The sequence below is a fragment of the Schistocerca americana genome, chromosome 10 (assembly GCF_021461395.2).
Source record: "Schistocerca americana isolate TAMUIC-IGC-003095 chromosome 10, iqSchAmer2.1, whole genome shotgun sequence".
In the NCBI taxonomy this organism is placed as follows: domain Eukaryota; kingdom Metazoa; phylum Arthropoda; class Insecta; order Orthoptera; family Acrididae; genus Schistocerca; species Schistocerca americana.
This window is the reverse complement of record NC_060128.1, coordinates 178,036,854-178,056,705: the sequence shown is the minus strand read 5'-3', so window position 1 is coordinate 178,056,705 and position 19,852 is coordinate 178,036,854. Positions and strand designations below refer to the sequence as shown.

General features: G+C 46.7%; 1 protein-coding gene across 1 annotated transcript in view; it reads left to right on the top strand.

The window, feature by feature from the left end:
- LOC124552361 (suppressor protein SRP40) overlaps nucleotides 1-19,852 on the top strand; it is a 305,872-nt gene that overhangs the window by 273,388 nt on the left and 12,632 nt on the right. The window lies entirely within an intron of this gene.

Sequence of the window (19,852 nt, the reverse complement as noted above, 5' to 3'; positions counted from 1 at the left end):
TTTTAAAAAAAAGTCTTCCCTCGAGTGAAAATTTTAATTTTTTATTTTCAGACAATTATTATCTGTCCGTCCGTCCGTCCGATGCGAGGTAACTGCGCCGTAGTATGGGGACGCTACACCTAAACAAACATCGAAACACACGACGTCATCCGACTACAGCGGACGGAAGAGAGAGTATTCCTGCTAACGAGGCTCCCTGGCTGCCAGCTGACTGTTCGCTACATTGGAGGAGAGTGCATTAAATACGTGAGATGTATTCCGTGGGCAATATGAAACCAGCAAATGTAGTGGACGGACGGACAGATAATAATTGTCTGAAAATAAAAAAAATAAACTTTTCACTCGAGGGAAGACTTGAACCGAGGACCTCTCGTTCTGCAGAGGCTCACGCTAACCACGGAACCACGGCGCTCCTGAGCTCACACTATCCTTGATGTTGCTTATCTTGCGCATGTACTACTCAGTTTGTATATTTTGCTTATTTTTTTCATAGTTCCACACAACTTCTTCCTGTTTTCTCGATTGATGTGTGTTCAGTTTTTCAAGGCCTATCCACTGTGTCAACTTATAACTAAATCTGAGGGGGGTGCGAAGGGGAGGATCCGAAAGAACAGATACCATCAGTGACCAAGCAGTCCGTTAAAATGAAATTACAATGAAATGAACACCCTTAGTTGCTTACGGGCGTTGACATACGTCAACGGGGACAGATGAAAATGTGTACCCCGACCGGGACTCGAACCCGGGATCTCCTGCTCACATGGCAGACGCTCTATCCATCTTTCTTTTTGTCGCGCTGACCACTTTTTTTGCTTTTTTAATTTTTTTATTATATTTTTTTGTTAATTTTCTTTTTTGCCACTGCACCAACATTTTTTCTTTTTTTTATTTTTATTTATTTATTTATTTATTTATTTTTTCCAGTCAGGCTTACCACCTTCGCTGAAATACATTTTGTTGTACTACCGCATAAATAGTGTCTACAATGTCCATATGTTGACAAATAGTGGCTAATTAGAAAATTAATTTATTAAGGAAATGAATAAAACTGAAAATGCCCAAATGAAAGACATGAAGACATTGCGGATAGTACAAATACAAAAGAAACATGCCCCTGTAGCAATGAAATGAAATTCGTGTCGGGGGCGACACCTGCTCACGACCTGACGTTCGATAGAGCAAGAGAGCCATCTATCGACTCGTTCTCCAGACGTTGGTGTAAGACTGGGTCGTCTTCTCGAAATTAACTAAGGGTCCGTAAGTGTGATCGATGTCTATCTCGTCTTCTTCGTCTATCTCATCTCTCACTCGTCACACCGCATCTGGCCGGCGGGTCGGCAAATGTAAGTCGCAAGTAATTAGCGACGTCTTGCCCATATTTCTTATGCTGTTGCAGCTTCGTGTGTCCATCCAGGAGAAAATGCCAAAAATCAATTTTGTCCTTTTCCGATTCGTTATACACGTAGCCCACCACCATTCCCCGTACCCATGTCACTGCATTGGTTTTTTGGACCGGAAAATAAGATTCTTGGGGGAAAAAAAGTGTGTCTGATGAAATTGTGTGAGGGGAGGAGCGTAACAGGAACGCCAATATCTGTTGTGCCAAGTGCCACACCGGAGCCGTCCCACTACATGCTAAACGATGTTCATCAGTGTCCACTGTTGCGCAGCCTAAACATAGTGGGGTGTCTGCCAAATGAATCGCGTGCCGCCGTTGATTCGTTGCGAACTTCCTATGTACCACCACATACCATGTTGAGCGTACCGACGTTGGGATGTAAACGTTCCGTATAACGCGCCATATCTGTCACCAGTTCTTGTCTGGGTACTTCTTTTCCAGGGTATTCCTGGGGCACCGGCGCAGTAAGAGTTGGTATACATCTCGCCTTGTCGGTAGTCGTGTTGTTGGGAAGGAATCTCTGACATAGCTAAGCTCCAAAAAAAAAGACTTGAAATGTGACAGCTTCAGTGAAATATGGCCCACATTGGCTGGGGGCAGCATTGAAGTGGGCGCTAGTACATCGGCCAACGCACCCGAAATATTGCGAAATTGACCGCGCCACTGTCGGAAAATGGTACTGACGAATAACGCCCGTGCCTTTTCATATACGTTCACTAGACCAAGTCCACCCTCTCCAGGTGGTAGCGCAAGCGTTGTGTATTGGATCTTAAACAGGTGTTAAAGGCAGGACATGTGCTACGTGAGTGAGTCTCGGTGCTAGGTATACGTTAACATAGGTCACCCTCTGAATCATATCCAACGCTCTTAATTTCTGTAACAGCACCATTGTCCGCATCAGCTTCAATAGGCGTCGGTAGTTATCCGCTGCTGTCCGCTGCACATCCGTGTGGAACGTAATACCTAGACATTTTATGGTCTTAACTAACATAAGCGGGCCTTCCTCCCCCGGTTGTAACCCTCGACCGACATTCATGCAGCGTGATTTCTGTAGATTAAGCACGCTTCCTGCCGCCATCCCGCATCACTGTATCCATGCCAACGCCGTACGTACTTCTTCGCCCGTCCGTGCCACCAGCATCACATCGTCAGCATAAGCGCGGCAATGAAAGGTCAGTTGTGGCAACGGCACTCCCTCCAACCGTCTTCGGAGACCATATAGACAGGGTTCCAAAGCCATTGCATACAAAAATATCGAAAGTGGGCAACCTTGACGAACTGACCTTGAAATAACAATGTAGTCAGTGCCCCGCCCATTCACCGAGACCTTGGATCGTACGCCGTGTAACAGTCGCATGATCACTAGGATGAAGGCCTGTGGGATTCCCAATCTGCCCATCACCGCATGCAAAAAGGTATGATCCACTCTGTCGAATGCATGATCGTAGTCAATAGCGACGAGTGCCCCACGCACTCGGCATGCCGCTGCTAATGCGATGATATCTCGGTAGTCACCGAGCGCCGTATGTACGTTACTCTTACCGCCGAGGCAAGTTTGATCTATGAGGAGTCTATCAGAGATTGAAGACCGCAGGCGAGCCCCAAGGATGCGCGCGAAAATCTTATAGTCGCAGTTCAAGAGAGTGAGTGGTCTATAATCTCCTAGCCTTCTGCAACCGCGTGGTTTGGGTATTGGGATGATGATACCCTCCGTGAATTCGGCAGGTATCTCAGTCTGCGGTAACAGGAGTTCGTTGTACATCTGAATCCAGGTCCGTCCCATGAGGTATGCAAAGGCGCGGTAAAATTCAATTGGGAAGCCGTCCTGTCCTGGGGACTTGTTCGGAGCCCCCCTGGCAATTGCATCCGTCAGCTCGTCCTCCGTTATCGCTGTGATGAAAGTCTCTGCATCCAGTGGCGGTCCTCTGTCTGGCATTTCCGAGATGACATCATGTAGTGTCTCGTGGTTCACTTGTACAGGTCCATATAACTGGCGGAAATAGTCAGTAAACACATGCGCAGTATCACGCTAGTTCACAACTTGCTGGCCAGTTTCAGAGATTAGTTCCCTAATCAATGTCCTGCGTCGTCGTCGGCGTTCACGTACCACGTGGTGCATGGAGGGGGTTTCGGCAGCAACTGTGTCCGCCAATCTCGCCCGGACCATTATACCTTCCATTCTTAGTCTCGTCAGCTGTATTAACTTGGCTTTTATCCTGCGCATGGCCGTGTGCCTTTCCGGCGATGGTTGTTGGGTCATCAGCTCCCTCAGGGCTGTAAAATAAAAATCCGCCGTCGCTCGATCCCACTGCGATTTGTCCTGCCCGAATCGTATCAACGTTCTCCGTAACGTTGGTTTTGCGCATTTGATCCACCACTGGAGCACCAAGGTGCATGCTCGTTGGCGGCGAACGCAGGTCTCCCAGGCCGCCTCTATCGACCGGCGACATTCAGTGTCAGGTAAAAGTGCACAATTCATTTTCCAGTGACCCTTACTCCGCCATATCTTCTGACGCGTTAGTGAATCGTACAGACGTACGTCATATGATCCGTAAAAGCCGCTCGCCAGATTTCGGCATCCAGTATCGCCGTCCGTAGAGTTTGTGTCACATACACTCTATCAAGTCTACTCGCCGAGTGTCCCGTTACAAACGTATAACCCGGTCTGTCGCCATGCTGCGGTTCCCAGGTATCCAGAAGCGCCATTTCGGTAATCAACGCACGCAGTTCCATGCATGGCACATAATGAGGTACTTGGTCCTTTTTGTCGACGACACAATTAAAGTCGCCGCCCACTATGTAGTTATCGTAGCGTCCAGCGAACAACGGTGCTATTTCTTCGGTGTAAAAGGTCGCTCGTTCTCTTCGTTGAAACGAACGCCGTCGACAGTGATCGCTATGCCACGTGCCGAAGGGAGAGACATGACGTCCTCCAGTCCTATTCCTTCCCTGGTGAGAATCGCCACACCGCATCCACTTTCATCGTGCACTGAATAATGTGCCTCGTAGCCGTAGAACTCTGGCGGCGATGTGAAACGCACTTCTTGTAGGAGTACAATATCCACGTCCGCAGCGCGTAACATATCTTGCACCATTTGAATTTTAAGCGGTGTCCGAATGCCATTAATGTTTATCGTTGCAATGCGGTACGCCTGGCGTGTGTTCATCAGCTGTAGGGCGGTGTCATTAAGCGTCCATCTGCACCCCCGGCGCTCCTCACCACACTAAGTTGTTCAACATTCCCCGACCCCTCCCGGCCTCTGGCCAGGACTATCCTCAATCGTCGCGTTCGTATTTTCGTTCTGTTCCTGTTGGTCCATTTCTTGCGCCCAGTCCCCCAGCATACTTCCGGAACTGGTCGAAGGATGGGAGGCAACGTTGTCACCGCTCTGATGTTGGGCAGTTGTCATCTCCACTTCTGCCTTCCGGTCACCAGAAGGAGAGTTCAGGTTATCGTCGCTGTGTAATTCCGGCACCGTCATCTCGGTATCTGTTGAATCCACTGGTCTCAGGTCGATACTGTCGTTGTCGTCCACTGTCCCCTCGGGACTATGGCTATCGTCAGCAGAAGTCAGTCGACGCTTCTTTCTTCTCTTCGGCGAACGCTGTTTCCGTTGCCTTGCTTCCGCATCCGCTGTTTGGGTTGCGTATCCTCCGTCTTGGTCCTGGCCTATCACGCTCTCGGTGGAAGTACTGGCAGCCACCACGGATGAGCCTGGAGCGGCCGTCAGCTGCATCTCTTGTGTGGTGTCCTGTGTCTGCTGTGGTGGAACCGGTGGTCGGAGTTCCAGTCCGTTGGTGTCCATGTTCTCTATAGGGGGCAGCTGCTGTTGCCCATCGGAAATCTCCCTCACGTCACCTCTCAGGGCTTCCACAAAGGTCAGCGGTAAGACAGTCATCTGTTATGGCGCCTGAACGTCATCCCGTGGAGTTTGCACTAAACGTCGCTGGAGGCATTCCGAGCGGACGTCACCTTCTCTCCCGCACCCCGAGCAAGTGCGAGGTTGCCCATCATAGATTATAATCGCTCGACAACCCCCTATGTACAAATAAGAGGGGACGTGCTTTCGCAGTTCTATCCGTATTTGTCTAACCCCATTTAAAACGGGGTACGTGGTAAAACTCGTCCATTTTTCGGCCACATAGGATAGAACTGTACCGTAGGCGTCGGTAACAAGTTCAGACGGGACCTCAAACGGAAGTTCGAAGACTCGTATAGTGCGGATCCCCATTCCCGCGTGATCGACTGTAACCGCACCAACATTCCCGTCGGCATGACAGAAACGATACCCGTTCGGTGATCGTTGTAGAAATCTTTCGCAAGCAGCCTCGTCAACAAGCTTGACATAGACGACGCTTGAAACGATCGATAAATTGACTCCCACGATTTCCTGTGGATCGATGTTTACCTCTTCTCTTAAGAAACGTTCAATTTCGTGTGCCTTTGGTCGTGTATAGTCGTTCGCAAAACCGAACTTCAAAGCCGTTTTCCTGTACGAGGGTGCCATCTCGTTCCAGACTCACAACACCGCACACGCGAAAGCTGCTCCGGCATAAACAAGCAGGCGCGCGCACCACAGCGCGGCCGGCAGGCAACACCGTCCGCACTGCGTCACTGCCGAAGGCGGACTGTTCCACACAACTTCTTCCTGTTTTCTCGATTGATCTGTGTTCAGTTTTTCAAGGCCTATCCACTGTGCCAGCTTATAACTAAATCTGAGGGGGGTCCGATGGGGAGGTTCCGAAAGAACAGATACCATCGGTGACCAAGCAGCCTGTTAAAATGAAATTACAATGAAATGAACACCCTTAGTTGCTTACGGGCGTTGACATACGTCAACGGGGACAGATGAAAATGTGTACCCCGACCGGGACTCGAACCCGTGATCTCCTGCTCACATGGCAGACGCTCTATCCATCTGAGCCACCGAGGACACAGAGAACAGCGCGACTGCAGGGATTTATCTCCGACACGCCTCCCGCGAAACCCACATTCTCAACGTACTGTCCCGCACTACATTCGTAGTGCCCCCACCCATTATACTCATTACTCGCGGCGCGTTGCCGATTCCCGTAAGAGTTTGGTCACTGTTTGTGCATTCGCACAGAAGAAGAAGAAGATGGTCAAGTGACCGGTGAGCCTTAACTACACAGATACCATCTTAGTATAACGGGCGGGGGCACTACGAATATAGTGCGGGACAATACGTTGAGAACGTGGGTTTCGCGGGAGGCGTGCCAGAGATAAATCCCTGCAGTCGCGCTATCCTCTGTGTCCTCGGTGGCTCAGATGGATAGAGCGTCTGCCATGTGAGCAGGAGATCCCGGGTTCGAGTCCCGGTCGGAGTACACATTTTCATCTGTCCCCGTTGACGTATGTCAACGCCTGTAAGCAGCTAAGGGTGTCCATTTCATTGTAATTTCGATTCCACTTGCCCTGCTCCCCGCCGAACTGCCACGTTTCAACCTGACTTAGACCTCGGCTACTCTACAGAGCAATATGACACCACATCTGAGATCTCTTATTCTCGTATTGAAATGAAACGGAAATGATCGTATGGCATTGTTGGCCGGGAGGCCCCATGCGGGGAGGAGGGGGGGGGGGAGTTAGGCCGCCGTATTGCAAGTCCTTTTTAGTTGACGCCACTTCGGCGACTTGCGAGTCAATGATGATGAAATGATGATGAAGGACACACAACACCCAGTCAGAGAAAATCCCTGACCCTGCCGGGAATCGAACCCGGGACCCCGTGTGCTTCCTGAAATTAAGTAGGTCTACTTAGCATCTGTACAGAACTAATATTCAGAATTACATGATACCCTAATACCAGCTGTGTATGCCAGTCAGGTTCCTCTCAGAGTATGCTGATACATTAACCCCATTTTTACCAGTTGTATAGAACGGTCCGCTCACAGAAAGATCCAGGAAAAGTGCTTAAGTCACACCAACACCTAAAAACGGAAATAGGAGTAATCCGCTGAATTACAGACCCATATCACTAACGCCGATTTGCAGAAGAATTTTGGAACATATACCGTGTTCGAACGTTATGAATTACCTCGAACGAAACTATTTATTGACACATAGTCAGCACGGATTCAGAAAATATCATTCTTGTGGAACACAACTAGCTCTTTATAATCATGAAGAAATGAGTGCTGTCGACAGGAGATGTCAAATTGATTCCATATTTTTTTTATTTTTTTTTTTTATTTCCAGAAGCCTTTCGACACCGTTCCTCACAAGCGTCTTCTAACCAAACTGCGTGCCTCAGTTGTGCGACTGGATTCGTGATTTCCTGTCAGAAAGGTGACAGTTCGTAGTAATAGACGGAAAGTCATCGAGTAAAACAGAAGTAATATCCGGCATTCCCCAAGGAAGTGTTATAGGCCCTCTACTGTTGCTGATCTATATTACCGACATAGGAGACAATCTGAGTAGCCCTACTAGATTGTTTGCAGATGATGCTGTCATTTACAGTCTTGTAAAGTCATCAGATGACCAAAACGAATTGCAACATGATTTAGATAAGATATCTGTATCACCGGCCGCGGTGGTCTAGTGGTTCTAGGCGCTTGAGTCTGGAACCGCGCGACTGCTACGGACGCAGGTTCGAATCCTGCCTCGGGCATGGATGTGTGTGATGTCCTTAGGTTAGTTAGGTTTAAGTAGTTCTGAGTTCTAGGGGACTGATGACCACAGATGTTAAGTCCCATAGTGCTCAGAGCCATTTTAACCATTTGAAGATATCTGTATCGTGCGAAAAGTAGCAATTGACCCTGAATAAAGAAAAGTGTGAAGTTATTCACATGAGTACTAAAAGAAATCCGCACGCTACGGCAAGACCACGAGCTGCGGAGTCGTATAGAATAAAATGGAGAATTCAGGGTGGTGCATTGATCGTGACCGGGCCAAATATCTCACGAAATAAGCGTCAAACGAAAAAACTACAAAGAACCGAAACTTGTCTAGCTTGAAGGGGGAAACCAGATGGCACTATGGTTGGCCCGCTAGATGGTGCTGCCATAGGTCAAACGGATATCAACTGCGTTTTTTCTTTTAATAAGAACCCCCATTTTTTATTATGGACCACTTTTTTCGCTTTGTGATAGATGGCGCTGTAATAGTCACAAACATATGGCTCACAATTTTAGACGAACAGTTGGTAACAGGTAGGTTTTTTAAATTAAAATACAGAATGTAGATACGTTTGAACATTTTATTTCGGTTGTTCCAGTGTGATACATGTACCTTTGTGAACTTATCATTTCTGAGAACGCATGCTGTTACAGCGTGATTACCTATAAATACGACATTATTGCAATAAATGCTCAAAATAAAGTCCGTCAACCACAATGAATTTGGCAATACGTGTAACGACATTCCTCCAAACAGCGAGTAGTTCGCCTTCCGTAATGTTCGCACATGCATTGACAATGCGCTGAAGCATGTTGTCAGGCGTTGTCGGTGGATCACGATAGCAAATATCCTTCAACTTTCCCCACAAAAACAAATCCGGGGACGTCAGATCCCGGTGAACGTGCGGGCCATAGTATGGTGCTTCGACGACCAATCCACCTGTCATGAAATATGGTATTCAATACCGCTTCAACCGCACTTGAGCTATGAGCCGGACATCCATCATGTTGGAAGTACATCGCCATTCCGTCATGCAGTGAAACATCTTGTAGTAACGTCGGTAGAACATTACGTAGGAAATCAGCATACATTACACCATTTAGATTGTCATCGATAAAATGGGGGCCAAATATCCTTCCTCCCATAATGCCGCACCATACATTAACACGCCAAGGTCGCTGATGTTCCACTTGTCGCAGCCATCGTGGATTTTCCGTTGCCCAATAGTGCATATTATGCCGGTTTACGTTACCGCTGTTGGTGAATGACGCTTCGTCGCTAAAACGAACGCGTGCAAAAAATCTGTCATCGTCCCGTAATTTCTCTTGTGCCCAGTGGCAGAACTGTACACGATTTTCAGAGTCGCCGCCATGCAATTCCTGTTGCATAGAAATATGGTACGGGTACAATCGATGTTGTTGTAGCATTCTCAACACCGACGTTTTTGAGATTCCCGATTCTCGTTCAATTTGTCTGCTACTGATGTGCGGATTAGCCGCGACAGCACCTAAAACACCTACTTGGGCATCATCATTTGTTGCAGGTCGTGGTTGACGTTTCACACGTGGGTGAACACTTGCTGTTTCCTTAAATAACGTAACTATCCGGCGAACGGCCCGGGCACTTGGATGATGTCGTCCAGGACACCGAGCAGCATACATAGCAGATGCCCGTTGAGCATTTTGAACACAATAGCCATACATCAACACGATATCGACCTTTTCCGCAATTGGTAAACGGTCCATTTTAACACGGGTAATGTATCACGAAGCAAATACCGTCCGCACTGGCAGAATGTTACGTGATACCACGTAGTTATAAGTTTGTGACTATTGCAGCGCCATCTATCACAAAGAGAAAAAAGTGGTGCAACTAAAACATTCATATTTCTTTACGTACTACACGTGAAACGTCCCCTTTGAACAATTTATACATGACTGTACTTAAACTGACATACAATATTTTTAGCGCAACGCAATCTGACTTTCAAAAATCCCTACAAAAGAATGGCCCTGACTAACATTAACCTATACGTTTCACAAATCACTTACCTCACAAAAATCTTCGTTACTCGAACTACTGCAATACAGCGAGCACCACTACTGCCAACTAAATAAAAGACTCAAACTACGGAAGGCACTAACTACTGACAGGGATAGTTAGCAAATGAAAGATATTAATAGAGAACAAACAATGTATTTACCTTAATATCATCAAAAGTCATAATATATATAGGAGTTCATAACATCCATTCTTACAAATATCAAAACTCCGTCATTTCTCTCTCCACATCCACCACTGCTGGCGGCTCACCTCCAACTCCGCAACGCTACGCGCTGTTCACATCCAGCTGCCGCTGCCCAACACTACAATGGCAGACAACAATGCAAACTAGCCACAGACTGCACACAGCACAGCCAGTGATTTTCATACAGAGAGCGCTATGTGGCGGCGGCGTTACCAATATAAGAACCTAAACAGCCTACTTACACACGAATATGTAATAAAAAATGGGGGTTCCTATTTTAAAAAACGCAGTTGATATCCGTTTGACCTATGGCAGCGCCATCTAGCGGGCCAACCATAGCGCCATTTGGTTTCCCCCTTCAAGCTAGATGAGTTTCTTTCTTTGTAGTTTTTTCGTTTGATGCTTATTTCGTGAGATATTTGGCCCGGTCACTGTAAATGGACCAGCGTGTGTACACCAATCAGCGAGAACATTATGACCACCGACCTACTGTCGATATAAACCCCTCCAGTCGATAGCAGCATCACCTGGCGACGAATGTCTGCTAGTCAGACACAAGCGCGGTGTATGTAGTATCAGTGAGCGGACTCTCAGTGTGTAGAATAGGGAAGGAGCACGATCTGTCTGAGTTTAACTGCAGACAGATTGTGATGGTCGGGAGCCTCGACACGAGCATTTCGGAAATTGCACGACTTGTTGGGCGTTCGAGGACTACTGTGGTGTCTTCAACAGGTGGCGAAACCAAGTTGAAACAACGTCCAGACGTCGTGGGGTTGGGCAGCCACCCTTCATTACAGATGTTGGATGTTGTAGGCTTGGCAGACAGGCGGCAAACTGTGCTGGAACTAACGTCAGACTTTAATGCTGGGCAGAGTACAAGTGCGTCTGAACACACAGTCCACCGAACAGTCCTAACAATGGAGCTCCACAGACGACGACCTAATATTAACACCACGGCATCGGCAATTACGACTGTAATGGGCACGTGACCTACAGTAGTGGACGTTGGAGCAATGGCAGAAGCGTTGCATGGTCTGATGAATCCCGATACCTTTTTCAGCATGCCAATGGGATGCTGTGAATGCGTCGTCTTCCAGGGGAACAGCCCCTTCACACTTGTACGGTCAGCCGCTTTGCAGAGCGGGCAAGCCTTCGACGTCCCCGTTCTGTGAGGAGGGGTGGACATCAAAATGGTTCAAATGGCTCTCAGCACTATGGGACTTAACATCTGAGGTCATCAGTCCCCTAACTAACCTAAGGACACCACACATCCATACCCGAGGAAGGATTCGAACTTGCGACCATAGCGGTCGCGCGGTGCCAGACTGAAGCGCCTAGAATCGCTCGGCCACTGCGGCCGGCAAAAACTGCAAAGGACAGCTCGTTTTGTATTATCGCGAAATAGGGGAGATAGTGCCACAGACATGATACGTGAATTGGAGTGGCAACCATTAAAACAAAGGCGTTTTTCGTTGCGAAAGGATCTTCTCATGAAACTTCAATCACCACTTTTCTCCTCCGGTTGCGAAAATAATCTGTTGGCACCCACCTCCGTAGGGAGAAATGATCATCACGATAAAATAAGAGAAATCAGGGCTCGCACAGAAAAATTTAGGTGCTCGTTTTTCCCGCACGCCGCTCGGGAGTGGCACGGTAGAGAGACAGCTTGAAGGTGGTCCATTGAACCCTCTTCCAGGCACTTTATTGTGAATAGCACAGTAATCACGTAGATGTAGATGTAGATGTAATCAAATTACGTTACCAGTATGTGAATACAATACTGACCATTAAAATTGCTACACCAAGAAGAAATGCAGATCACAAACGGGCATTCATTGGACAAATATATTATACTAGAACTGAGATGCGATTAAATTTTCACGCAGTTTGGGCGTATAGATCCTGAGAAATCAGTACCCAGAACAACCACCTCTGGCCGTAATAACGGCCTTGATACGCCTGGGCATTGAGTCAAACACAGCTTGGATGGCGTGTACAGGTACAGCTGTCCATGCAGCTTCAACACGATACTACAGTTCATCACGAGTAGTGACTGGCGTATTGTGACGAGCCAGTTGCTCCGCCACCATTGTCCAGACGTTTCCAGTTGGTGAGAGATCTGGAGAATGTGCTGGCCAGGGCAGCAGTCTAACATCTGTATCGAGAAAGGCCCGTACAGGACGTGCAACATGCGGTCATGCATTATCCTGCTGAAATGTAGCATTCCGCAGGGATCGAATGAAGGATAGAGCCACGGGTCGTAACACATCTGAAATGTAACGTCCATTGTTCAAAGTGCCGTCAATGCGAACAAGGGGTGAGGTGTGTAACCAGTGGCATCCCATACCATCACGCCGGATGATACGGGAGCATGGCGATGACGAATATACGCTTCCAATATGCGTTCACCGCGATGTCGCCAAACACGGATGCGACAATCATGATGCTGTAAACAGAACCTGGATTCATCCGAAAAAATGACGTTTTGCGGTTCGTGCACCCAGGTTCGTCGTCGAGTACACCATCGCAGGCGCTCCTGGCTATGATGCAGCGTCAAGGGTAACCGCAGCCACGGTCTCCGAGCTGACATCCCATGCTGCTTCAAACGTCGTCGAAGTGTTCGTGCAGATGGTTGTTGTCTTGCAAACGTCCCCATCTGTTGACTCGGGGATCGAGACGTGGCTGCACGATACGTTACAGCCATGCGGATAAGATGCCTGTCATCTCGACTGCTAGTGATACGAGGCCGTTGGGATCCAGCACGGCGTTCCGTATTACCCTCCTGAACCCATCGATTCCATATTCTGCTAACAGTCATTGGATCTTGATCAACGCGAGCAGCAATGTCACGATGCGATAAACCGCAATCGCGATAGGCTACAATCCGACCTTTATCAAAGTCGGAAACGTGGTACGCATTCCTCCTCCTTACACGAGGCATCACAACAACGTTTCACCAGGCAACGCCGGTCAACTGCTGTTTGTGTATGAGAAATCGGTTGGAAACTTTCCTCATGTCAGCACGTTGTAGGTGTCACCACCGGCGGCAACCTTGTGTGAATGCTCTGAAAAGCTAATCATTTGCATATCACATCATCTTCTTCCTGTCGGTTAAATTTCGCGTCTGTAACACGTCATCTTCGTGGTGTAGCAATTTTAATGACCAGTAGTGTAGTTTATACACTGATAAGCCAAAACATTAAGAATACTGCCCACCACGAGGTTGAATGGCAGGTAGCGGCTTTGTGTGCACATAATGCGGTAAAACATGAATAAGGAGCGACCAAAAAGTTTCCGTTCAAAGAGCAGAACTGGTGTGCCAGTCACGCAGAATTGCCGTGAGAGTTGAGGCAATCACCCTCCTGAGGCAACAGGTTGAAGTTACCCGTTTCGTAAGACACCTCGCCCTGCTCCGTGAAGAAGTTCGTTACTGTCCGCTGCACACCCTCGTCCAGTAGGAATCGTCGACCGTTCAAGTCCGTTTTCAAGGCATGGGGACTATAGGGTAGGTGCTCGAGTGCTTCTCAATTGAGCTGGCGTAACTTCAGCGTTACGACGCTTGCCACGTGGGGCCGTGCGTTATCAGGAAGCGCCAGCACCTCCTCTCACAGTCTTCCCGGACGTTTCACCTTAACTCCACGCCGTAATTTCTCCAGCGTTAAGCCGTCGGCACACGGAACGTCAACGTTGAGCGTGCCGAGTTCAATGTGCTGCTGAGCGCTCAGGAATGATGCGACTTATGCATTCGGTACGTGGGCTCCAATGTGGTATACGCGATAGCAACACACTCCAGCGGCAGTTGCGGGATGTTTCTAGGTGGTAAATTACACAGTTTACTCAATGGGGCGTGCGTAAAATTCCCACATTATCTCTATTAAAACGCACATTTCCTCCATTATCTACATCCCAGTCACGTTGTCTATACGTAATATACACAAATAAAAATTTGAATATCGATGTACGTGTTTTAAGACGAAAAGGAAAGTATCATGTCCAATCAATAAAGACACAGGCTTATAAAAATTCCATTGCAAACAGTGCGACACAAATTTGCAATAGTTCTCCACATAAGATAAACATTATTTTATCATTCTCACATTCTTACTTGATCACTGTTCCTACACAGTAGCAGAATCTTTAGAACATGTGAATTACGAAACTTAAAAGAAAAAGGAACGAAATGTCTTTATACAAGTACCAGCAAGCTGTCCTACAGATTACGCCAATTTAACAAACTCACTCCTCGAAAAGAAAGTGAACTTACATTTACATAACATCAAATATCGTAGTATGTACTTCCATTAAACTAATAATAAAGCATCAGAACCTATTAAAAACGTGAATCTACGTCTACATCTACATTTATACTCCGCAAGCCACCCAGCAGTGTGTAGCGGAGGGCACTTTACGTCCCATTGTCATTACCTCCATTTCCTGTTCCATTCGCGTATGGTTCGCGGGAAGAACGACTGCCGGAAAGCCTCCGTGCGCGCTCGAATCTCTCAGATTTTACATTCGTGATCTCCTCAGGAGGTATAAGTAGGGGGGAAGCAATATATTCGATACCTCATCCAGAAACGCACCCTCTCGAAACCTGGACAGCAAGCTACACCGCGATGCAGAGAGCCTTTCTTGCAGAATCTGCCACTTGAGTTTGCTACACATCTCCGTAACGCTATCACGCTTAACAAATAATCCTGTGACGAAACGCGCCGCTCTCCTTTGGATCTTCTCTATCTCCTCTGTCAACCCGACCTGATACGGATCCCACACTGATGAGCAATACTCAAGTATAGGTCGAACGAGTGTTTTGTAAGCCGCCACCTTTGTTGAAGGACTACATTTTCTAAGGACTCTCCCAATGAATCTCAACCTGGCACCCGCCTTACCAACAATTAATTTTATATGATCATTCCACTTCAAATCGTTCCGTATGCATACTTCCAGATATTTTACAGAAGTAACTGCTACCAGTGTTTGTTCCGCTATCATATAATCATGCAATAAAGGATCCTTCTTTCTATGTGTTCGCAATACATTACATTTGTCTATGTTAAGGGTCAGTTGCCACTCCCTGCACCAAGTGCCTATCCGCTGCAGATCTTCCTGCACTTCGCTGCAATTTTCTAATGCTGCAACTTCTCTGTATACTACAGCATCATCCGCGAAAAGCCGCATGGAACTTCCGACACTATCTACTAGGTCATTTATATATATTGTGAAAAGCAATGGTCCCATAACACTCCCCTGTGGCACGCCACATATCTGGTAATGTTAGGAAAAAATGTCCAGACATGGCGAGACGCGAATCACAACACATTGCATATTATGTTGATAATCTGCAGTGCTACTCACTGTGCTAAATAGACAACCTATCGTTCATAGTCAATCCTAACATGTTAGCACATGCTAAAAGCTTTAATCGTAGCTATGTTACTAACTGAAATTTAATTACAACAAACTGCACCAAGAACAATGTGTTTTTGGTGCATCCTCGGTGTGTCGCAGTCTTCTAATGGCATATTCTCATAATACGCAAGTTACAATAATTCTTTTGCCACGACTATGATGTTTCTCATTATTTTATTGCAACAAACCACATAGTTAACAATGGGTTTACGAGTGATTTTCAATTTTCTGGCGCTCAGAAACGGCATACATACGTGTAGGCTTGAACTGAATGCCAATATGGAGTCTCACAGCTCTGTGCTGAAAGGAGATGGCGTGTATGTGACGTAGGTAGCGTTGTGCCATCTCATTGGTCAACGCTCAGACGCACGCTCAGAATGTCTCACGTGCTAGATATTGCTCTGTACGTTCGGAAAGACTCCCTGCAACGAGGTGCTCAAGGAATGTGTTGCCTTCAACACACAAATGCATCAGGCACTGCAGGCAAACAGCCATCCGAATTGTTTTTTGTACAGCATCCAGTGGCGAGGGTATCGACTGGCTGCAGATCTTACGGCTGCCTAACTCCTGCCAGCTAATGCGTTGCACACCAGTGAAGCTAATGTCGAGCTCTTCTGCTAGCGCACGAATGTTTATTCACCGGGTACCTCTAATTGCATCATTAACCAACCGCTTGTTGTTGTCCGTAATGGATGGAGCTGCAATCCAAATCGATTCGCATCTTGTGTCGAATCGCGACCGGCACAGAGCTTGGCGTACCATCCCACAACAGTTGTCTTCAACAGATGTGCTACCCTGTAGACATTCTTCACTCTCCGATGGATTGTACCTGTGTTTGTCTTTGTTAGCCAAGAAAAGGATAACTCCACTATAGTACTGTTTGGAAGTATGAAGGTTGCAACCTAAATGGTGGCAACTATTTATTCACAATCCATACAAAAAAGTTACATGTGTGCACCTCTTACTGCCCTTCAGAGTAGTCACCAGCGTTGCCAGCGATGTGGAAGGCGTAGTATTCCGTTAGCAGAGCGTGTTCTGTTGATGCTGCAAATGGAGCGGTCTACTGCCTGTCGAATCTCTGGAACAGTTCTGAAGCGAATGCCATGAAGTGGTTCCTTCATCTTCGGAATCAAATCAAAGCCACAAGGACTTAAGTCAGGGAGTATGGTGGATGGTACAGTACTTCCCAGTCCCATAGACCAAACAGAGCAGCCACAGCTTGCGCTGTATGCGCCCGCGCAATGTCGTGCAAAATGATGGGTGGGTTGCGCAGAAAGTGTCGCAGCTTCTTTCGTAAAGCTGGTCGCAGGTAATGCTCCAAAAATGAACAGTAATACTGTGCATTGACAGCCTGCTGTGCGTTTGGATAATACCATCACAGTCATACACGAGAATCACCATAACTTTAGACCGCTCCATTCGCACCATCAACACAACAGGCTCTGCTAACGGTATACTACGCCTTCCACATCGCTGGCAACGGGTTCTACACAACGCTGGTGACTACTTTGAAGGGCAGGAACAGGTGCAATCATGTAACTCTTTTGTATCGTTTGTGGATAAGTAGTTGCCACTATTTAAGTTCCAACCCTCGTATGTGTTAAGAACGACCCCATAATTTACACTTAGTTAATTAGTTACGTGTTCCATTGATCAATCTCACGTTAACCATTATGATGTGGAACGTGTCAAGCGCACAAAAAATGCACACACGAATGAAGGTTTTAAAAAAAATAAAAAAAAGCTTAAAATTTTTGTTACCTACCCCATTCCCTTAAATGGCACAAAATGCATATATTATACATATAGATTACTTTATTCCCATTCAAAAATTCATCTGTGGTATAGAAGGAGTTGTACGGAGTTGTACTTAAATTTATTTTTAAAATTGTTAATGCTGTCTGTCAGACACTATTTTTCATCTCGTAATTTATCGAAGAATGCCAAACATAGGTTAAGTAGTGGATAGTGTAAATGTTTGTTTATTCTGGTATTATAATCATGAATGTCACTGTTGTTTTTAAACTGATCCATGTTGTTGAGAACAAATTTCATTACTGAGTAAATGTACTGTGAGGCTGTTGTAAGAATTCCTAAACTTTTGAAGAAATGCCTACAAGATGAGCGAGTAGGAGCCCCCCACATTATTCTCACTTTCTTTTGAGCAGTGAATACTTTTTGCCTAAGTGCTGAATCACCCCAAAATATTATTCCATATGACATCAGAGAGTGAAAGTATGCAAATTAAATTAGCTTGCTAATTTCTATATCCTCAAAATTAGCAATTATTCTTATTGCAAAAGTTACTGAACCTATTCGCTTTAGGAGATCCAAAATATGAATTTTCCAATTAAGATTCTCATCTACATGGACACCCGAAAACTTAGTATGCTCTGCCCTGGCAACTGGCTTCTGTTGATGTGTTACAGTTATTGAAGGAACTGTACTCCTTGCAGTAGAAAAGTGAATGAACTGTGTTTTTTCAAAGTTCAAAACAATCCCATTCGCAGAAAACCAATCAAAAACTTCTCCAAAGGCGTTATTTGTATCATTTTCTGTTGGAGTTTCTTTTACTGGATTAACAATGATGCTTGTATCATCAGCAGACAGAGTCAGTTTAGCTTCTTGTTTCAGAAACACTACGTTTTTCATGTTAGGTGCATTTTGCTGCCACCTAGTGCCAGGTACTCCATATCAGCGACCTCAGTTGTCATTAGAGATCATGAGAAAGCAGGATGAGGTGCTCCGTGGAACTCACGGACTTCAGGCGTGGTCAGGTGATGGGGTCTCACTTGTGTCATACGTCTGTACACGAGATTTCCACACTCCTAAACATCCCTAGGTCCACTGTTTCCGTTGTGATAGTGAAGTGGTAACCTGAAAGGACACGTGTAGCACAAAAGCGTACAGGCCGACCTCGTCTGTTGACTGACAAAGACCGCCGAAAGTTGAAGAGGGTCGTAATGTGTAATAGGCAGACGTCTATCCAGACCATCACACAGGAATTACAAACTGCATCAGGATCCACTGCAAGTACTATGACACATAGGCGGGAGCTGAGAAAATGTCGATTTCATGATCGAGCGGCCGCTCATAAGCCACACATCAAGTCAGTAAATGCCAAAGGACGCCTCGCTTGGTGTAAGGAGCGTAAACACTGGACGAGTGATCAGTGGAAAAACATTCTGTGGAGTGCCAAATCACGGTACACAATGTGGCGATGTGATGGCAGGGTGTGGGTATGGAGAATGCCTGATGAACGTCATCTGACAGCGTGTGTAGTGCCAACAGTAAAAGTCGGAGGCGGTGGTGTTATGGTGTGGTCGTGTTTTTCATGGAGGGTGTTTTCACCCCTTGTTGTTTTGCTTGGCACTATCACAGCACAGGCCTACAGTGACGTTTTAAGCATCTTCTTGCTTCCCACTGTTGAAGAGCAATTTGGGGATGTCGATTGCATCTTTCAACACGATCGAGAACCTGTCCATAATGCACGGCCTGTGGCGGAGTGGTTACATGACAATAACACCCTGTAATGTACTGGTAATGGACTGGCCTGCACACAGTCCTGACATGAATCCTACAGAACGCCTTTGGGATGTTTTGAAACGGCGACTTCGTGCCAGGCCTCACCGACCGACATCGATACCTCTCCTCAGTGCAGCACTCCGTGAAGATTGGTTGGCATTCCCCAAGAAACCTTCCAACACCTGATTGAACGTGTGCCTGCGAGAATGGAAGCTGTCATGAAGGCTAATGGTGGGGCAACACCATGTTGAATTCCAGCATTACCGATGTAAGTCGTTTTCAGCCAGGTGTCCGGATACTTTTGGTCACATAGTGTAAGAAGGACATTTACAGCATGTACATAGGAAAGACACGAATGAACGGAGTGTGTGATGTAGCAGTACTCCCTTGGCTAACAAGATATTCAGATTTATCCCCTAGAGAATGCTTGAGACCAGCTTTCTCCCAGCGCCAAAACCCACGCTATAATTGACCACTTAAGACAGTTACTGGCTAGCTTGCCACAGAAGAGGATGCAACACATTAATGGCAACCTTCTGAGCCAAATGAGTGTATGCGTCTGGGCCAGAGGGAGCGTAGCGTCTTACTGATAAGGAGGCTTGTACTGCCGAATTCTTTGCAAATGTGACTC